At 41.4% G+C, this 22,243-nt stretch overlaps 1 long non-coding RNA gene across 1 annotated transcript in view; it reads right to left on the reverse strand.

The window, feature by feature from the left end:
• LOC131201551 (uncharacterized) overlaps nucleotides 1–22,243 on the reverse strand; it is a 58,334-nt gene that overhangs the window by 11,823 nt on the left and 24,268 nt on the right. Inside the window, exon 4 of the long non-coding RNA XR_009155922.1 lies at nucleotides 13,543–13,647. This is a non-coding gene — a long non-coding RNA (uncharacterized LOC131201551). The remainder of the gene's footprint in view (nucleotides 1–13,542; nucleotides 13,648–22,243) is intronic.

Raw genomic sequence — 22,243 nt, forward strand, 5'->3', positions numbered from 1 at the left:
TGCAGACAGCTGGTCCTTTGCATTCTTTTAGCAGGTTATTAAGGTCACTTGGAGGTTTATCTGTGTCATCAGGGTCACCTGAGTGGTGCAAAGTGGTGTGGAGCCTTCTAAAAGAATGCAAATGACCAGCTGTCTGCAAGGAGTATAAATCAGGGGTGAAATCCAGCAGGTTCTGGAGAACCGGTAGTGGAAATTTTGAGTAGTTCAGAGAATTGGCAAATACTACCACTGGCTGGCCCCAGAATTGGGTGGGAATGGAGATTTTGCAATATCCTTCCCCAAAGAGTGGGGATGGAATGGGGATTTTGCAGTATCCTTCCCCTGCCATGCCCACTAAGACATGGCCACCAAGCCACACCATGCCCACCAAACCACACCCACAGAACCAGTAGTAAAAAAATTGGATTTCACCACTGGTATAAATCCTTCCATTCCCCACCATCCAGTCAGAGCTTAAGAAGCTTTTTGGATGAGAAGCAAAACATCTTCAAACATTTGGACCAGAAAGTCCAGTTGCCTCTTGAAAAAAGCACCTTTGGGACATCTTATGCTTATGTGAGTATAAGACCAGTGACATTATGGGAGAGAGTTAGAGGCTTTGGATTTGAAGCTTTCCCCTATGGTATGGTCCTTTGGCATACCTGCTGTTTGTCTTTGATTAGGAGAGGTTGATACCAGTTCAGACCATATAGATGCCAACGTTGGGAAGTTTGAATTAAACATATGGGGTTTTTTTTTTTGTTATCAAACAATTTGGTTTTTTATCACTTAAGTGAAAGCAAAATATGCTGTAGGAATATGCAACAAACTCTGTTCCAAAGAATCAACAGCACCCCATTCTTCCTGCAACCAATGCCAAGGTGGCCCTTCCAAGCTAGATTTGGGAGCCTTGTGATTCTTTACTTGAATATACATGTGTTGGACCACATAAATTTGAGTAAAAGTATGTAGGTAGTCCTTGACTTATGGCCACAATTGAGCCCCAAATTTCTATTGCTAAGTCTGGCTTATATTGTGAAATCTGCCACAAGGGACAGAATAAACCCAACAGGACTTAACATTAAATCTTGTATCCTTTTCCGAATTACCGAATGACAAAGTAAAGAATATTTAAAGCAAAACGAATTCGTTTTTCATCTCTGATGCTAAGAAGGCCTGGGTCCATCCAACAGCCAGGTGCAAAATTATGTGCCTTTGTGCTTTACAAAGTTTACAAAGTGAGGCAAGAAGTTAGTAGGGAAATAAATGAGCTCCGATGTCGTTATTCAGGTGGCATCATATTTTTAAAAAAATATGAGATACTGAATTGCGGCCTAAATCATCATGATTCAGTAGTGAGTTATCGTGGAAGATCATTTTTTGTCTTGTGGGAAAATAACCTTTTCTTCCAATTTAGAAAACATCTGCTGATTGGCTAGCTTGGCTAGCTTACATTTTCTACTCCCATTTTGGATGACAGCATAACTCTCAGTGGAGCATAAAGGCCTTCCCTTTTTCATTTATTTTCAATAAGTATCTGCTAACAGTGACTGATACTTCTTCGCCTGCTAAATTTCTCCCCCTGTCCACATAATAATAACATCATCTTTATGGACTTCCTAAGAAACCTCCAGGGCAAAAGACTGAGTCACACTGACTGGACTGACTCACCTCTAAAACACTGAACAGGCTGCCCAGTCATGCGTATACACACACACACAGTCACACACACACACAGACATGACACCAGCTAGGGTGTTTGTAAGTAATGTTTCTTTGGGCAGAAATTGCCACTTATACTGAGCATCCCCATGGACTGTTCCGGGTCACGCTATAATCTAGATTCCGAGATCTTGCTCATTGTACACATTTGGATCAGGAGAAAAACTGTAAAGCAGAAAGGAGTCACGGTGGCCAGATACTGATGGAAAAGGAGATCAGTACATCTCTCCCAAATTGAAATATTGCACAATTATTAAGGTACAAAATAAATCATCTTTGCATGATTCAGTTTCAAGGGCATAATAACAGAGTGTGCAGTGCTGATTTAGTTCCTCTATAGGTCTACCCAATAAACCATATATGGAGAATATGAAAATATATTATATGTTGACGGACACATAAAAGATGGGCACCTGGTTTCCAAAAAAATCATACGCAATTCCCTTCTCCTTGCTTATCTACACTTTGTTGTTCCATAATATAAGATTTTACTGTCATCAATTATATATTTTGCAATAGCGATGAGGTTCCTAAGTCATGACAAGACCATCGTTTTTCTAAATGAATGTTTGTTGATCAGAATGATTGGATTCATTATAACAAGAAGCTACAATTAAACCGAATACATTTTGGGCTTAGTTGCCGTGTGAAACCAGCCATTGCCAAGCTCCCACATTACTGATTTTTGTACCACTTTTTCAAACTTTTTTTTAAAAAAAATATGCCAAAGCTCAGCTTAACATTAAGAATTCATATTGATTCATTTGTGCACCCCAACTCTTGAGTGCAAGTCAAGCCTGGATTCATTCTACTGGATATGCTGTCACGTTAGATTTAACACAAAGCAGCCAACCATATTTTAGATTTGTATATTGGGAAAATCCATCTCATGTGGTTCAATGTGTCATATACATATCCAAATAAAATTAAGTCATAGTTTTTTTGTGTGTGGTTTTTTTTTTTTTTTGCATTTATATCCCGCCCTTCTCCGAAGACTCAGGGCGGCTTACAATGTGTTAAGCAATAGTCTTCATCCATTTGTATATTATATACAAAGTCAACTTATTGCCCCCAACAATCTGGGTCCTCATTTTACCTACCTTATAAAGGATGGAAGGCTGAGTCAACCTTGGGCCTGGTGGGGCTTGAACCTGCAGTAATTGCAGGCAGCTGCTGTTAATAACAGACTGTCTTACCAGTCTGAGCCACAGAGGCCCCTCTGTTTTAATGTCCCTCCCCCAAATTACACCAATTACATAAACCCAATTAATTTAATTTATTGGCACCAATGTGCCTTGCATTTTATTTCTTTTGGGTCATCCCCATTCATATGCTGATACCCAATTTGCTTAGTTACTCTTGAATGTTGGAAAAGCAAATCATCTGTGCTGATTAGATAAAACTTTAGGACTAATGGGAGAATATTTTCTTACAGGCAAAGACTGTAATTTTGTGGCAAGCTTTATGGGCTACTGCTTTGTCCAAAACCAACAAGGTTATATGAGTAGCAATTGATTTTGTTTATTCTAGAGAATCTTAGAGAAACAGCTGTTCTGATCCAAGGAACAGCAACAGAATAAACATGGGGACAGACACCAAGAGTCATTTCTTTTCTAAATTACTCGTAAACTGTCTTCTTAAAATATAAAATAATAACATTGAAATTTAACTATTCTGTATACTTTGATATATAACATGATATATAACAGGGGTGAAATCCAGCAGGTTCTCATAGATTTTGGAGAACCGGTAGTGGAAATTTTGAGTAGTTGGAGAACCAGCAAATACCATCTCTGGATGGGATAGGAATGGAGATTTTACAGTATCCTTCCCCTGGAGCAGGGTGGGAATGGAGATTTTTGCAATATCCTTCCCCCAGGAGTGGGAAGGGAATGGAGATTTTGCAGTATCTTTCCCCTGGAGTGGGTGGGAATGGAGATCTTGCAGTATCCTTCCCCTGCCACGTCCACCAAGCCACACCACACCCACCAAGACATGCCCACAGAACCAGTAGTAAAAAAAATTGAATATCACCACTGATATACAATACTTGTCACATACAGTCACTAATATAGTTCTTGCAAATCTACATTGAGGTTGGGAGTAGAGATACCTTGGCTTCAGTCTTACCGGCAATTTCTGACAATTTCATGCATAGATCTATACAATTTTCTTCACAGCACTGGAGGAAACTGATTGCTGTTACCTTTTTCAAGAATATATTTCTACTTGCCAGAAATAAAAGAAGAGAGAAAATTAGAATTCAGGTTTTCCTGCTCGTTCACCAGGGTTGGTTGTACACCAAACTGGCTCTTTTATATTGAAAGTTATCTATAAAGCTTCAATTTGAGTAGTGGCAAAAATCAGTATTTTGTAATGCAGATTGATTGATTGATTGATTGTGTATTGTATGAACAAGTCAGTGTCGACTCTTAACATAGATGTCAGCGTTCCAGAAAAAACCCCAACTCCAAGTAAAAACTCTGAAGCAAGCATATTTCAAAGTTCTATTTATTAGAAATTTATTTATTTCCCACATCTGGGAAAATCCAAATCTAGAGGTCCGGGTTTTCCCTCAGTAAATCAGAACCCCCCAAACCATCCCCTCACTCGATCACATGCTCCAATCACCATCCGTCCCATCTCGAGACAGCACTCTGACCACTCCTTCTCCAGATGCAAGACTGGCCTGACCTTGACCGACAGGAAGAATGCACATTCCCTCTACTAAATCCCCATTCCTACTTTCCCTCACATGAGAAAGTGGCAGCACGGAAGCTTCTGGCCTAATACGGCTTCCAAAGCTGAAAATAGATACATTTTCCCTAGGAGAATCTTTCCCCATCCTGGTCCTTCAGGTTTTCCTAAGATATACCCAGCATTGCTGTAGCTGAATCCATCCACCTGGATGTATATGTCTTTTTCTTCTCCTTCCTTCCTTCCTTCCTTCCTTCCTTCCTTCCTTCCTTCCTTCCTTCCTTCCTTCCTTCCTTCCTTCTTTCCTTCCTTTCTTTCTTTCTTTCTTTCCTTCCCTTCTTCTTCTTCTTCTTCTTCTTCTTCTTCTTCTTCTTCTTCTTCTCCTCCTCCTCCTCCTCCTCCTCCTCCTCCTCCTCCTCCTCCTCCTCCTCCTCCTCCTCCTCCTCCTCCTTTCTTCCATTTTCCCCAGCATCACTGCCCTTTCCAGGGATGTTGGTCTTCACCAACTTCAGGACTCCAACACTCAAGTTCAAAAGTATTGAAATTTCTTCTCTCCTGCTTATTTGTGATAAAACTGTGGCCATATCTTCCTTTTTTTTCTGGTTTGCAGGTAAATGCATCAACTGAAAGGTAAATCAGATAAAAGGAAGCTCACACAAAAGCCCTACCTTTTGCCTATAGGTCCTCAAAGATCTGCCCTTGGGAAAGGAAAGCAATTGGGGCTTGTTTTCCCTGCCTGGCTGGGGAGGATGAAGAAGGGAGGAGAATCCTCCGATCAGCAGTCAGGACTCGGTTTCAGTGCAATGCATTCTGAACGAAGTGCATCTAAATGCCTCTTCAATTTATCACCCTCAGGGGAACTTCCTCTATCTACACTGCCCAGAGCAGCACTGCGCTTTAGATTCAGAAATGAGAAGTTGGAAGTACTTCTTGGATTTAACCAAATAGGCAATTCCCAGGGATTGCACAGGCTCCTGGTAATGTGTACTTACTCAGCCCATTCTAATTCCTGACTATGTATCATGAATGATTGATTTTCTAAGTAAGCGAGATTTCAGAAAGATTCTTGCCCTCCCCACTCCATCAATCCTATCTGGAAATAAGCCAGCCATCAAGTATTCCGTACAACTGCAAAGATCAGCTTCCCACTTGAAGATATGAAATAGGGCATATATCTGAAAGGAATTTCCCTCCCTCAAAATAATTTAACCTTTGCAATGGTAGATTTACTAAGGATAACGTTAATCGAGGCAAATCATTTTATTCTGACTGATCTTTGGAGTGGGTAGAGACAGAGGATCATAAATTCAGGATTGCCTTCCTTTGTGACAGATAAGGATGTCAAGATGGAAGAGCTTGAAGACACTGTTCTAAAAGGAAGGATCCCAAATGCTGGGAACATGAAGACGAACCCAGCAAAATCAGGGAATTTCCCTAAGCAGCCTGGAAGTAACCTGCTCTCTGTTGGTCCAGTAGCTGTGTCTCAGGAGGTGTGGAATTACTCACCATGGTGGTCAACCTTGAAAACCTTCAGGTCAACCTTCCAAAGATCTCCTTGGGTGGAAGCCACAATAGGAATAACAAGGCATTTCCTGACCGTGAAAGCTACTCATCAGTGGAAGAACCTGCCTCCTGGAATCATTGATGGTAGTTTTTAGGGCCAAACTATTTTTTTCTGGAATGGCATGAGGATCTCTATCCTGAGCAAGGGTTGGACTAAAAGACCTCAAAAGTTCATTCCAACTCTGTAATAGTAGATATTTCTTTGCCCTGCCTTGCTTGTTAAAATTTATGCTCGGCTGCAGATGCGGGCCGGCAAAGCGTATTTATTTTGAACAACAAACCACAGCCCGTTTTGTAGGGATCTGTCATGCCCCTGTCAGAGTCTGAATCCAAAGGGGAAGAGGAACAGCTGACAGAGAGTGAGAGAGTGGATCCGTTGGCTGTGGAAGAAACTGGCGAAGTACAAAGTCAGGCTGGGCAGAGCAGGGGAGAGGTAGAACAAGGGAGAGCGGGTTCAGATGAAGACCAAGGCCCACCCTCTCCTCATCCTAGGCAGCGCAGGGAGGAACGGAGAAGAGAACAATGTGGGTTGCATGGCTTATGAAGGAGGAAATAGACTTGATCCTCTTTACAAGGCAGAGCTGCTGATGGAGTTTAAAAGGAGAGGCGGGAAATGGGAGGGGCAGTTGTTGGGAACAAACACTGAGTTCATCTGGTGTTTATCCGAAGTCCTGGCATCCTCCCAACTGGTTTGATTTACTGCCGTACTACTTCAATTCTGGAATTCCCTTATTTTGTTTGCTCTGCCGAATTAATTACCTGGTCTTGCCTTGTTGGATTTTTTGTTGAAAGTTTTTTTTTACAACATTTGGGACTGAAGTATTGTCAGCCAAAGACTGTTACAGGTTGGTGGAAGAGCTCTCTCCAGGTCGGAGAGTTGAAAGGGACATTGAGGGCACAGTTGGTGATAATAAAGGGACTCATATCGGTTCTCTGGCTGTGTTGCCTTTGTGTCACACCCCGGGTCATCACAGGATCATTTTAAGGAAGCACTTTCAGATGGTCTTGTACCAGCTTATACAAGTGACGAAATTTGGAGGTGCCAACTAGAGGCGGACAGTTTACACTATAAAATTGATTGAGGTCCCACCGGTCTTTTTGCTCTATTGTTTTGGTTTCTGCCGCTACAAAGAATGTCCCGGTCTTCCTTTGAATGTTATGTGCCACTCTCTCTCTTTCTTTCCCCCAAACGACTTTTTTTTTTTTTTGCATAGAAAGGATTTCTATTTAAAGCCAAAACGTGCAGAACTTGTTCAAAGCCTCTTGCCAAAGAGCTCCCCGGGACAGTAGCCAGAAAGTGTGGCCAACGTTGAGAGGATGCTGGTACTTTTGCTCTTCATGCAAATGAGAGATTAGGAAACCTGCAAGGAGATCGTGTGAGAATAATAAAAATAAGAAAGTAGGAGGGGATAATGTTGGCAGGGCTTTTAGAGTAACTCTGGGAATTTCTTTTGTATTATTTTTTTTAAAAGGCACAAATGTGTTTCTTTCTGGATAAGGCTATTTAGGTAGGCTTAAAGTGGTTAAGGTGGCTGGCTCTTTGCGAGTTGTTGGGTTGTTTTTCTCCAGAGGACCAGGGAGCTGCAGGGAACCGGTTGGAGCTGACTAGGATCAAATTGCATCAGGCATCACTTTGCCAAGATTGTATCTGCCCACCTGGTAAAAACATCCTGCTCTGAATTCTCCCCTCCCAACCAGGAAAACGTGAGGATCCTGGATTAAATGTTTTTCACCTGTAAATCCTTTTTTCCCTCAGAGCATTTTGGAAGGCTGTTAAAACAATTCCACTTGCATGTTTGTCAATCTGAGATGATTGCTTTGTGGTGCCCTCTTGGTGGTGGCGGGGTACCGTTTCCTATTATGGTTTTGGTTTTGTTGCTTGACCAGCCCCCCCCCTTCTCGTATTTGGATAGAGGAGAAGGAGAAGAATGTATGCTGCCCAAACTCTACATATTTGGGCAGATTACAAACACTGGGGATGAATAATTAAGTCTGAGACTTATGAAAGCTCCCACAGCAGCTGTTCAGATCCATTTGGTCTAAAGGGAGAGAATCTGAGTCGTATTTGAAACCTGAACCGGAACTGATTTACAATGATGAAACTAAGGAAAAAAGTTGAGTGATAATCTACTATAATCCTCCTCAAGAGCCGTGGTGGCGCAGTGGTTAGAATGCATTATTTCAGGCAACTTCTGCTGACTGCCGGCTGCCAGCAGTTTGGCAGTTCGAGTCTCACCAGGCTCAAGGTTGACTCAGCCTTCCATCCTTCCGAGTTAAGTAAAATGAGGATCCAGATTGTTGGGGGCAAGAGGCTGACTCTGTAAACTGCTTAGAAAGGGCTGTAAAAGCACTGTGAAGCGATATATATGTATAAATCCTATTGCTATTGCTATCCTGCCATTCTCCTGCATTCTTGCTTTTACAAGATTGCTGATAGATATAAAGCTATAATTTGTACAACATGTAAAAGACACTCTGGGGTCAGGGGCCAGGCCCAAAGAGTACCTGTCATCTGACTTTGTATAAATCTCTAGCCAAAATGTTGTTGGTTAGTTTGAAACTCAATAAATTATGCTAATCCAGGCTATTCAGCAAACCAGAGTGTAAAAGAATGTGTGAACACTGGGAGAACTGGGTTTTCTTTTGGCTTAGTTATACATCAACAACCCTCAAGCCAAGTTCCTCACTGAAGCTGCAAGATATCTCTGGTTACTTCTCTCCAGTTTGCTGCCCAGATTCCCAATCAATCCCATGTCTTCTTTCTCTCTGACAAGGAAGGACAAAGTGAGAGGGGGGAGGCAGGATTTTCAACCCAGAGGGCAATTTGTTCTGGGAATTTCTAGTTGCTTCTATATCTCCAGTCCAGCCAAAATACAACTGAGAACTGACAAGTCTTTTTTTTTCTTCCAAAAATGGAATTCTTTCTATTTGGAAATTATGGCTTGACAACTGCTCATTGTATTTTGCTGTGAATCATATCAAGGATGAAATTATGAATCTCTTAACTGTGTTTTCCACATACGTATCCTAAAAATTATTAATGGAAAGCCCTCCTGGCATGTATAGCAGAAGCCATTTCATATCATAGTGTTACCATGTTACAATTAAGAGTTTTGAATTATTAAAGCATCTTATTGCAGCAATGAGGTTGAAAGTGGCTGCTCTTCTTCTCCTTAACCAATGTAAATGATATTTGTTCTCACTCAGCCAGTTTAAACTCAACAAATCTGCCTCTCTTCAGGAAACCTGTACCGCTTCTATAATTGAACCACAAAGGCCTGTTATAGATTGGTGTTGAAGTGGCACACGTGAGTGTGTGTGAGTGTGTGTGTGTGTACAAGAGAATGTGTTTCTAAGAGCAGGAATCTTAAATGAATAATGATTCGTAGCTACAATACATAGGAGATTAATTTACAGGTCAGGAGATTATATTAGAAGGACATACAAAGCTTAACACCTAGCTGAGTCTGTCTTAACAGAAAAAAATGTCAAATGCCACATGCTCGGTCCATGTGTGATAGAAAGAAGGCAGAAGGCAGTGACCAGATTAACAGTCTGATAAATAAAGAACAGGCAGAGCAACATACAGAGAGCAAAGAATAAATCTTTAAATATTATCCAATTCTTACTTTCTTCCCCCTCATGGTCAGTAGTTACGCACTGTGGAGTGGTCAGTGCTATTTGATTTGGGTCTCCAAATAAACGCCTCATTACAAAGGGACTACATTTAAGTAGGTACCAATAAATAGCAAAGTCTGCAGTCTAAATGACACAGTTAATCGAAATGAATGACCATGACTTTAAACTAGGAACTCATAGTTATCTTAGAGCTCATCAGTAAGTAATACACTGAATGTGGAATTAATCTGGTCATTTAATTGTGCAGTTCTTAGTTTAAGGCATCGGCTGACTGAAGATTACTGTTTCCATAATACCACACTGTTGTACCAGGAACTTACAGAGATGAGTTTACATTCACTATCTCTGGATTGTTTTTAGAATAATTTGCTTGGGGCCTTTTAAATTAAAAGATGACTGGTTCGTGGATTGTCAAGAGCAGGGGTGAAATGTTCTGAAGTCTGCTACTGATTCGCTTCGTGTGCATGCCCACCACAGGTGCTTCCACGCAGCGCTGAAAAAGGAGGATTAAGAAGCCTTTTCTAAGGTAAGTAGAGCAATGGGGTGCGGGGAACAGCTGTGCCGTGCAATTTAGATTCATTAGAAAGCAGGATTTCCTGCTTTCTAGCAAATATAAATCACGCGGCACAGCTGATTGTTGGAAATACCGATTAGTCCGAACCGGTAGCATTTTTTTTACTACCGGTTCACCCGAACCAGTAGCTTTTATTACTACTGGTTTGGGCAAACTGGTCCAAACTGGTAGCATTTCATCCCTGGTCAAGAGCCGTGCCTCCCATGTTTGTCTGGTGCCATGATCAGATTTATCCCCCAAATTGTTTAAGATTCGTACATCCCATTGCTGGATACTCAACCTTAATACTTCCACAAAATGGAAGTAATACAAAAAGACTGAAATCACATAGTTACACAAGACAAAGGCTGAAAAAAAATATTATTATTATTTTTTGCAATCATGGGGCCTCCTTGAACACCTGGACCTGAATTAGCCTGTTCATCTGCTTCCCGTAAACTGATAGTTGCAAACTACACACATGCAAATGCACGTATACTAATTAAATTTGGCCATGGTAGTAAGCCTGAATGCCAAAGTTAAATCCACAGATTAATTGCTGAGTGCACCACAGTAATTCTCAAGGATTAGTCTCCTCATGCTTCAGTTCAGATGATTTATATAATCCGTTTGGTTTTCACTTAGAGGACTCGCATCCTTATCTCCTATCGCTCACTTCTTCTCACTTCTTCCAACATATATATATATATAAACATCAGGATGTCAGCCACAATTGTGTAATCGTAGCCCCGCCTGTTTATACATGTATTGCATGTATCACACGGGATGTGTGTTTGTGTGTATTTGCAGGCCTAACTCTCGAAATTACCATTATTACATATATATATATATTTATATATTTTATATATTATATATATATTTTATATTTTATATATATATATATATATTTTTTATATATATTTTATATATATATTATATATATATTTTTTACATCCTGAGATTCCAAGGGAATGTCATGTTATTTCTACTACTCTTTATTTATACAATGTCCCATAGTCTCTCAAGAAAGATCAGATTTAGGGGATATAATCATATCAAACATGAAAAAAAATAAGGATTTTCAGCCTTTCAAATATAAAAACACCAAAGGAGAAGAAAGCAGAGCTAGCAAACAGAAGCTTGCCCAGAGATGGAATATAGGGATGATTACTTTGGAAAATTAGCATAGCAATATTATGATAACGGGTTAAAGCACCAGAAAAGGTGACATGATTGCCAACCTATCACCTTTTTATTGAATCAAAGAAAGGGGGGGGGTGCGTCCACGCGCGCACACATTTCATACAAAGACAAATTTTTCTCTTCCTTCTGTTTCCACTTTACGTAACAATAATGATTTGCTACTCACACTTTTCTCCTCCTAGTTTTACATTTTATAGCTTACTTGTATTGTTCTCGGATAGGGTACTTTTATACGTTTTACAGAGTTTACCCCTACTTTGCTTTCAAGGATTTCTCGTACCCATGAGAAAATGTGGGATTAACTTGACAATTAGAAATGAAGAACTTTCCTTCTAGTTTCTTGTTTGACCTCAGCTTTGTTGCTCAGCTTTGTTGCTCAGCTTTGAACTTTGAAGCTTTCCAAATGAACCGTGGCTTCATGAGAAGCAGGAGTATCTTTAAATCCTGAAGAGACGAGGAGTCTGTTGGCCATTCGCAATCAGTCAAGGACAGAGAAGGGCCAAGGAGGGCAGGAAATGCAAACAGCTGCATTTCCAGTGTTGGGGCCAGAGGAGAGAGCAGTGTGGCACAGCGCCAATGAGCTCAACCGTTGTGGTAGATGATGAGGTCATTGGTAATAAATACTAGGACCATCTGTTGCTGTCTTCTGTTCCTTCTCCCTCAGTATCAAATAGAGTGGACCAGCAGTCAATGTGAACAAGACAAAGCTAGCTTATAATGGTAGGACTCAGCTTAAGGGAGGTGCTCAGCTGGCTCTAAGACCCACAGCGTGCATCATCTTTTGCTAGATTCCATGTGGTACTTGCAAATGGGGGACACATTTGTGATCCCCAGGGCAAGACCTTTATATTTATTTATCAATCACATTTTGAAACCACCTCTCTCCCCCACAGAGGGACTCTGGGCAGTGGCATGAATAAAACACATGACACCATATTGGCTCCAAGTATATGTCTCACAGTATTACTTGGGAGACCACCCATGTTCTGCTGGATATGGCAGAGAGAAATCCAGTCTTTTTCCTTCCTACACAGAGTTGACCATTTATTGGTCAGAGAATTCTGCAATGATCGCAACAAGGAGCTGATGCAATGGAACAGAATGGAAGGGAACAGAACAGAATTCTTTATTGGCCAAGTGTGACTGGACACACAAAGAATTTGTGTCTGGTGCATAAGCTCTCAGTATACATACAAACAGCAAAGTGATAAATCATAAGAGGCAATCATAAATTATAAGATACAATCAACAAAGTGATAGTCATAAGATACCAATAGGAGCAGGTAACGGGAAAGATGAAAAGGATAATAGTAATAACCCCCTACTACATAGGTAAATATCTTTAATATTATCCCAGTGCTGTGGGAATTAGGTACTTAGCAATGTGATGGCACAAGGGAAAAAACTGTCCCTATGTCTAGTTGTTTTGACATGCAATGCCCTATAGTGGTGTCCTGAGGGGAGGAGTTGAAACAATTTATGTCCAGGATGTGAGGAGTCTGCAAATACCAGTATTTTCTCAGCCCTCTTTCTGGCTCGAGCAGTATTCAGGTCCTCAATGGAAGGCAGGCTGGTTGCAGGGTTTTTTTCTGGAGTCCTAACTATCTGTTGAAGTCTGTACATGTCCTGTTTATTTGGTGTACCAAGTCAGATGGTTATAAAAGTATAAATTACAGAATCAATAATTCTTCTGTACTGTAGAACTGTATCAGCAGCAATTTGGGCAGTCTGGGTTTCTGAGTTTGACCCAGGAAGAACATTCTTTGTTTTGCCTTTTTAATGAGGGCTCTAATATTAAGTGTCTATTTCATGTCCTGGAAGATTATAGAACTGAGAAACTACTTGTTTGAACTATTGAACAAAATATTGGTTCAGTTGCTCTATTGTTCCTTTTATGATTGTTTTATTGTTATTCCTGTTCATGGAAATGGAAGCTTTAATAAGGGATCTCATATGTAGGCCAGACATTCCTAGAATTTGCCATTTTAGGATGTACTATGTTTGCATTTGATTTTGAAAATAAATATGAGTCCTCAGTCATTCCTAAGGAACTGTAACAACAGAGGACACAGGGTCAGTCAGCTGCCAAGTTTATTTGAGGAACCAAAAACAGGATTCCTCAAACACATATCTTTACTTAAGGCTCTTTTCCAAGTTTGTGGGTTTCTCTTGATTTTATCTTTTACCTTTAGGGTTTTTCCTTGGCTGTCTATGATTCCTTTGCTTTTTTTCTATGAGGGCTTATGAAGAGATCCATGGCCCTCTTCTGCAAGGATTGCAAATGGAAGCATCTGAAAGAAACAAAAAATAAATTATGTTTCTTTTGGTCTTGTATTATCTAGATCGACTGGGCTCTTATCAAGTGAGCAAGCTTTGTTCATATTGTCCTACTCCTTTGATTACTTATTGCCACCACTATATGTTATTCACAATTACTTACCAATACTACTCTAATTCACACCTATCAGGAGAGGAAAATCAGGTGGTTGTTTTTTTTTCTGAAAGATTGATGTTTTTGATCTAATATTCAGCCCAATATGGTAGCTGTTTCTTTGTTTTTCTCTAAAAACATACCCAGTTGCTAAGTAACTGTAGCAGGAGTACTGAAATTATGCATATAAGTTCGATGTTATTATTGCCCTCACTTTATTTTTAAATAAAGGTACATGTATGTTGAAAATAATTTCAGAGTGAAACCACCAGCTTTTCTCATGTCATTGTTTGCTCTGACAACATTATCCGGCTTAGACTTTGGAACTGTTTTCATTGCATCATTGCACACAACCATCCCCTCCTGTCTTTTCACAGTGTATCTCTCAATTAAAACATGACACCCTATTGATATGCTTGTTAGATTCACCATTTCTCCCTGTGAAAATTCTCCTGTGCCCTTGAGAGCTGCATGGTGGATAGACATGTGAAGATCTCTTCATCCCTACCATGGGAAATCTACCACATCTGATAATATTTTCCTTGCAGTGAAAGTTGTTTAAAATCAGGAATCCTGTTAGAAAAAAGATGACTTGGGAGATTTTTAAAGAGCATTAGCTCTTAAATTGGGCAGGTTTTGGCACTGCCTAAAATGGCAGAGGCCGGAGGCTACGGAGAAGACAAGAGCTCAAGTGATATAAGCATGCCTTAGGCTCCTCATGTATGGGGAAAGTGAGTTCTTCATTGCAAGTCTTGAAAATTCAGTTGTTGATCTGTTCACCTTTCATCTGAGAAAAGAAAAGAGCTATCGCCTTGGCCTCTGCCTCTGGAAACAAAATCCTGTAGATTGTCGTCTTTCCCTCCGGATTTGAGACTGAGTTTTGATCAGCCGTACCCCTGAATGCAGATAACAACCATGTTGCCAGAGGTAGTGTTCAGCCGGTTCGGATCGCTTCGGCTGAACCATTAGCAGCAATCTGCGGGTGGGTCTGCCACCTGCCCCGGTGCTATGCCATCCTATTTAGCCATGTTTTCTATCTGTGTGCATGCATGGAATCAGCATGTGTGAGCAAAGCACATGTGTGGAAGGCCGTGCACATGCACGCCAGTGGCGCGTGTGCTCACATTTTTGGTGCTGGGCGAACCGGTAGGTAAATTATGTGAATCTTACCCCTGCATGTTGCCCACTAATGGTCCTGATGCTCCTGGCCTTCCAGAAGGCTGTGTAGACCTAGTTTCCCACCAGGTGTTGTTGGACCAAGATACTAAATGAGGCCAATACATGCGTATTTTTGCTGTGAGTTGATATGCAGTACCTTGGTTAGAGGGACGCGGTGGCTTAGTGGGTAAGAGACGCTGAGCTTGTCAATCGAAAGGTCAGCAGTTCGGCGGTTCGAAACCCTAATCCGTAACGGGGTGAGCTCCCATTCCTTGTCCCAGCTTCTGCCAACCTAGCAGTTCGAAAGCACGTAAAAAATGCAAGTAGAAAAATAGGGACCACCTTTGGTGGGAAGGTAACAGTGTTCCGTGCTCTTTTGGTGTATAGTCATGGCAGCAACATGACACGGAGACATCTTTGGACAGCACTGGCTTCTCGGCTTTGAAACGGAGATGAGTACCACCCCCTAGAGTTGGGAACGACTAGCACATATGTGCGAGGGGAACCTTTACCTTTACCTTTACCTTTTACCTTGGTTAGTCCCCAAGTTAAGAATGAATTCTGTTCTCTAACTCTCTCTTTAACCAAAATTTGTATGTCAGTTGGAACTTGCTTTAGTTCCAGACAGCCTATTACTAAAATGGTGGATGGTATGAACCTTTCTTAAGCCGATAAAGTACTGAAGCTGCGCAATGCTTTCGGGAACCATTGTAAACTGCAGAAAGCAGGCTGTATATTACAAACATGGGACTTTAGTGGTTCCTGAAGCATTGTGCTGCTTCAGCACTTCATCAGCTCAAAGAAGAAGAATGCCTTCCACCATTTTTAGTAATAGGCAGCCTGGTGCATATCCAGGGGTTGCCATTAAGTTGCACATTCTTAACTTGGGGACTGCCTGCATTGTGTCATGGTTGCTTTAATTGTTTTCTTGCTGCATGTCGATAGAGGCTTTATTATATTGGAGGCTTATTAGCCACCCAGATTTGTCTAAGGTGAGGGAGCCATATTCTAAATAAATAAATGCATTCATTCTACACATTTTACCCACAAGGGGTATCCGACTAGATTGTGGATTGTTAGATCAATGCTGGAATGTAATCCTGCACCACTGTTCAGTTAGTATATTTAATTTGGCACAGGCAAAGTAATGCTAACATTGGAATTATGTTCCAACCAGTCTTTTCTATAGTAAACACTACCTTAAAGAGCTCCGTTTTTATGTTGGGTTCATATTTAATTTGCTGCTGTTTGCTTCTTCCCGGAGAGAGAAAATTATACTTTTAAAAATAAGGGTTTCGTTTGAATTAGAAGAGATGAACCTTGCAACAATATCAGTTCGTGGTGGATTTTGTCTTTGAGTGCTCACAAATGTAATACTTCTGCCTGCATAAGCTTGAAAAGGTCAAAATTTGATTTAACAAATTAATCTTTCAAGAATATAAGATCTGTTCTTTAAAGTTTAACGTTAGCACTTTCTGGGAAAATGGATGGGTAGGGCATTGATAATGAGCTCTTTAACATGCAGGTCATAAATCTGAGCACATGCTATGCAGCCATCCAAGAAGTCCTCTCTAATGGCCTTTGTGTTATCTCTTTGGACTGATGCATCAGAAGACCCTGATCAGCAGGATATCATGGTAGAGAAGGCCAGAACCTCAGCCTCTGGGTTAGAAAAGAAACAGGGTGACATTAACACTATCAAGACCTCTTGTGATCTTTAACTCCACTGCACACCTGTGGTTCTGGTTTTGGCAAAATTGGATTTGCTATTAAGGCATCAAGCTAGCAATTGGGTCCATCAGTTCTAGTCTTGGGAACAAATCCAGATGGGTAACCTTGGGCCAGTCCAGGGGGGAAATCCAAAATTTTTCCCTACTGGTTCTGTGGGCGTGGCTTGATGGGCGTGGCAGGGGAAGGATATTGCAAAATCCCCATTCCCTCCCCTCCTGGGGGAAGGATATTGCAAAATCTCCATTCCCACCCCACTCTGGGGCTAGTCAGAGGCAGAATTTGCCAGTTCTCTAAACTACTCAAAATTTCCGCTAGTGGTTCTCCAGAACCTGTTAAGACCTGATGGATTTCACCCAGTGGTGGGATTCAGCCAGTTCGCACCACTTCGGGAGAACCGGTTGTTAACTTTCTGAGCAGTTTGGTGAACTGATTGTTGGAAGAAATAATTAGGGCAGAGAACCGGTTGTTAAATTATTTGAATCCCACCACTGATTTCACCCCTGGGCCAGTCCTCCCTTTCTCTTGCCCCGGGAAGCAGGCAATGGCAAACCACTTCTGAAAAATGTTGCCTTAGAAAACTTTAGGAACATTTCCAGGCAGTTGCCGGGAGTCAACGCTGACTCAAAGCACTTCCCACCCTCCCATGCCAAAATCATACGTTGCTCCCTCTCCATGTCTCTTTTTTCAATCTTATGCTTCCTGCCTTTTGTATCTTATACTGTGGGGGCAAGCACGTCTCTGGCTGATATGTGGGAGCTTGCTTTCTTGTTAGAAACAGCACAGGATGATGTTTGTGTGTCCTAGCTGACATCTTCCCATCCCTTGGAGACCTCACCCAAGGGAAAGAGTTCCCTCTTCATGCCCTCCCTTGGGATTTAACAGTAGGGTAGCAAGCTAGGGACAGTACAGAGTGCTGGAGAGGTGCATGTAGAATAAAAGGCAAGATGTTCACACACACACACACATTACTTGGCCACCTTGAAAGTGCAAGAACATCACCTTTCAACCAACAGAATTTCTCCCTTAATGTTTTTCTCCCTTGAAAGGATTTTTCAAGCCATTCTCTTTCATCAAAGAAAAAAAGTATGCAAGAAAATATCAAAGCATTGGACATTCTGCTGAGAACACAGGATCTCACAGCTTTGGTGTACCGTGAACTACCCATCCCACCTCTACCTCCCTTCCTCTTATGATCAGAACCAGCCCCATCTCTCCTGAAGAAGAAGCCGACTCACTTCTTAGTCTCTTCAATAACAGGAGCAATCTTATTATGGATGGCAGCCAACACTGATGAAGCAGACACTGAAGTGCGAAGCTGTCTTTTTCAAGATCAGTAGCTTGAAGCGGATGCTCTCAAATGATTTTTCTGAAAAAAGGGATGTCTGCCGTGATTGGCATGTTAAATATAAAAGATCGTTATTATCTTCTCTGGAGTTGTCATTTCCCGGAAAAAGAAGCAATCTTTTATGACAAATTATGTCAGGCCAATCCTGTAGAAATATTGTTAATTGTTAACAGCCCATTGTTACAGATGGGGGTCTGGTCTGCTCCACTTGTGTCTGCTGGTTTATTGGTTTGACTTGACCTAAACGGCCACTTTTCTCAAGCAGCTGACTCTTGTATTGCTTTGGTTTTTAATTTATGGAATACCGTCTCTCCCAAAATACCATATCATGCCTATACTATATCAATCAATCAGAACAGAACTGGGTGGGACCTTGGAGGTCTTCTAGCCCAACCCCCTGCAGGAGACCCTATACCATTTCAGACAAAAGGCTATTCAATCTCTTCTTAAAAATCCTCCAGTGATGGAGCACCCACAACTTGTGAAGGCAAACTGTTCCACTGGTTAATTGTTCTCCCTGTTAAGTTTCTTCTTAATTCCAGGTTGCTTCTCTCCTTGATTAGTTGCCATCCATTGTTTCTCATCTTACTTTGGAAAGTAAGTTGACCCACTCTGCGTTGTGGCAGCCGCTCAAATACTGGAACACTTCTATCACGTATTCTAGGCCCACTCACCAGTCCTGCGACCCAAATTCAGGCTTGGTTTTAATTCTGGTGAGGATGACTTGGCTTCCTGCGCTGAAATGGCTTTTAATGCACGTCAGGAAAGTTAATGCTAGGATAAATGTATTTGTCTTTCAAGTGTCCCAAGATATTTTAGTGTGTGGGCTCCAATAGATTAACACACTTATTATGCTGGAGCCTACCTGGAACTGGAGTGGAGCCTGTTATGTATGTATGTATGTATGTATGTATGTATGTACGTACGTACGCATGTTAACTATAATAGTACTGTGCACAATTCAACATTGATTAGAAGAAGAGTGCTTCAGGTCTTGTGTGAACGCAACACCTCTTTGCTGCTCATTAAAGTGATTATTGTTTTCCCCAAGCGTCTACGCTGTAGCTGCTTTAAGTGTCAATCATATTCACATGAGGTCTGAAGCACATTTTCCTAAATAAATTCAAACTGTGTTAAGCCCTGAAATATTTCTTTTTTCTTTTCTTTTCTTTCCTTTTTAAGGCTCTTTATTCCCTGCCTGCGTGAAAGCCAGTTTTCAGATGGTCACAAGCAAAGAAATTGATCAAAGCTTTGTGAATTATCGAAATGGGACATGGGGGAACAGTCCCTACTGTCCCGAAAAGAGGGATTTCTAGCCAGTCCCATCATGTGGGCAGGAAAAACAGACACTGTTCTAGCTCATGGTATCCAGAAGTAAGTAAAGGGATGGGTTGAAGGAGGTTCTCAGATGCTCATGCAAATAGAGACATTTCTTAAAAGAACAAGAGACAGGGAAAAAATCATCCCTTCCACTAAAATTTTAGTTTATGACATGACATGGGCACTGGTGGGATTCAAAAATTTTTACTACTGGTTCTGTGGACGTGGCTTGGTGGGCGTGGCAGGTAAAATCTCCATTCCCTCCCCACTCCAGGGGAAGGTTACTGCAAAATCCCCATTTCCTTCCGATCAGCTGGGACTCGGGAGGCAGAGAATAGATGAGGGTGGGGCGAGTCAGAGGTGCTATTTAACGGTTCTTTGAACTACTCAAAATTCCCGCTACCAGTTCTCCAGAACTGGTCAGAACCTGTTGAAACCCACCTCTGGACATGGGTGTGAGAAAGAAATGCCAGAATTTGAATCTTGATTATCAAGAGGTCTTGCACTTTGTACATATTCTTACATTGCTATGGAATGCAAAAACAATTCTATCAGATGGGGGGGGGGGAATTAATCAGTGACTCAGCACTTTCATAACTCTAATCGTTGGCAATGTATAGCATCTGGCTGTAGCAAACAGCAAAGTTGTTTGGCAGAACAATAAGTCAGCTGCAGGCAGGGCCAGACTGCAAAAGAACCATTTATTCTTGGACTAGTAAAACAGGGACATTCCTTTGCAGTCATCAACGTGCTGTTTCCAGTAATTCCTGCAATTTTCTCTTCATGTGGTTGGGCCAGATCAGGTACCCAGTGGTCAAGCACTAAATAGGACAGGGTTTCTGTGTTTTGAATAGTTGCATGGAAAAAGCATTTGCAGCAGGGGTAGCTAGTTAGATCAAATGTGTATGAGTTGGGATTCACTCTTCCATTCTAACCCTTTAAGATGCAGCCCCAGCATCTTGAATCTTTAAGATGGAGCCCCAGCAATGGAAATGGCCAAACAGATTGCCAACAGCAAGGTACAGCCCTGTGATCACCTTGGGTGCTGCCAAGACACTAAGTATGGTGAAGCCACCCTGCCTCACACTCAGTATTTTGTTGGATGCTGCCAACATCCATTGAAAGCCTTTCTATTTTTCCCCCCACTGCTTTATTTATTTATTTGTCAAACACAACAGTATATATAAGTATAAGCATGAAATAACCATACAAATTGGATACAATCAAGGGAACATTAGGACAGGAATGGTAGGCACGCTGGTGCTCTTATGCACGCCCCTTGCAGACCTCTTAGGAATGGGGTGAGGTCAACAGTAGATAGTCTGGTTAAAGCTTTGGGGATTTTGGGAAGAGACCACAGAGTCAGGTAGTGCATTCCAGGCATTAACAACTCTGTTATTGAAGTCATATTTTCTACAATCAAGATTGGAGCGGTTCACATTAAGTTTAAATCTATTGTGTGCTCGTGTATCGTTGCAATTGAAGCTGGGGTAGTCGTCGACAGGAAGGACATTGTAGCAGATGATTTTATGAGTTAAACTCAGGTCATGTCGAAGGCGGCGGAGTTCTAAATTTTCTAAACCCAGGATTTCAAGTCTGGTGGCATAAGGTATTTTGTTGTGATCAGAGAAATGGAGAACTCTTCTTGTAAAATATTTCTGGACACGCTCAATTGTATTAATGTCCAAAATGAGGTGTGGGTTCCAGACAGGCGAGCTTCATTCTTTAAGTTTAAATCTGAGGAAAAAATCCTTTCAGAAGTCAATGATGTCTTCGATGTCACTGTCTTTGGACTGATGGCTGCAGGAATACAATGTAGTATTCCAGGTTTGCACATCATGGCCGGTCATTGTCTATTTATCCATTGATTATGGAGGAAGCTACAATTAGATGCTTTTACATGCTTTGTTAACCTATCAACCATATTTTACCAGGGACAAGTTCCAAACAGCCGACTATGCCCAATGGAACTGAGCTGCATCTGTGTGATATAGAAACCCAGACTTTGCCTCCTGAGATGCCTCCTTAAAGAAAGCACTGTCTCTTTCAAAATAAATGGGCCCAGCAATATCTACTTTGATGACAGTGATTTGGTTCAAAGATTTGGTTCAAAGATGCCAATCTGGAACTCCTCGGCCAAATACGATAGCAGCATGCCAAGGAAAAGCAGAATAGGGAAAACATTGTGCTCATGCATTTGTGCCAAATCCTTCAGCTGTTTCTCTTCCTGTATGGTTTCCTAAATAGAGGAGTTCATCTCCAGATGTTTACAAAGTAAGTGAAGCAATAGGAGGGGAAGCTTGGAACAGCTGGCCTTATTTAGAAACTTTGAAAGTTAGTTTTTCCACAACAGCCTTGTCCCTGACTCATTTATCATTCCATTTTTACACACATGCACAGCAAAAAGGCTATTCAGTTATTTACTCGGTTTTGTTTCCTTCTAAGATACACTGGCCTTGTTCTTAAGTTGACCCAAACCATAATGTAATTAGCCTGGGGCATTGTGCAATGCACAAATCCAGTTACCTGCACATGACTTCTTCAACAGAGCACCATTAAAATGAATCGGGACTTACTAAGATCATTTCAGAGGATCCCTTAACTTTTCAGAGGGACCTTTGGAGAAGATGGTACTGTAGGTCTTTGCATGGGGAAATAAGAGGAAGGAAACTGTCCTTGAAGATCCAGATCACAGTGCTTGGTCTTGGTCACCAAGATGTTGGGGGCAATCAGGGCAGGACAGCTGGATGGTTGTGTTTGCTAGTGAGAAGACTAAAACACAAAGAGCCTGAATGTCCTTTTTTAGGGATTGCGATCCCTGGGCAAATGTCTTAAATTCAGGCAATACGTTAATCTTTGCAGACAAAAGAATGATTTCAGTCTTCTCCAACCTGTTGATTTT

The sequence above is a fragment of the Ahaetulla prasina genome, chromosome 1, assembly GCF_028640845.1.
Source record: "Ahaetulla prasina isolate Xishuangbanna chromosome 1, ASM2864084v1, whole genome shotgun sequence".
In the NCBI taxonomy this organism is placed as follows: Eukaryota; Metazoa; Chordata; class Lepidosauria; order Squamata; family Colubridae; genus Ahaetulla; species Ahaetulla prasina.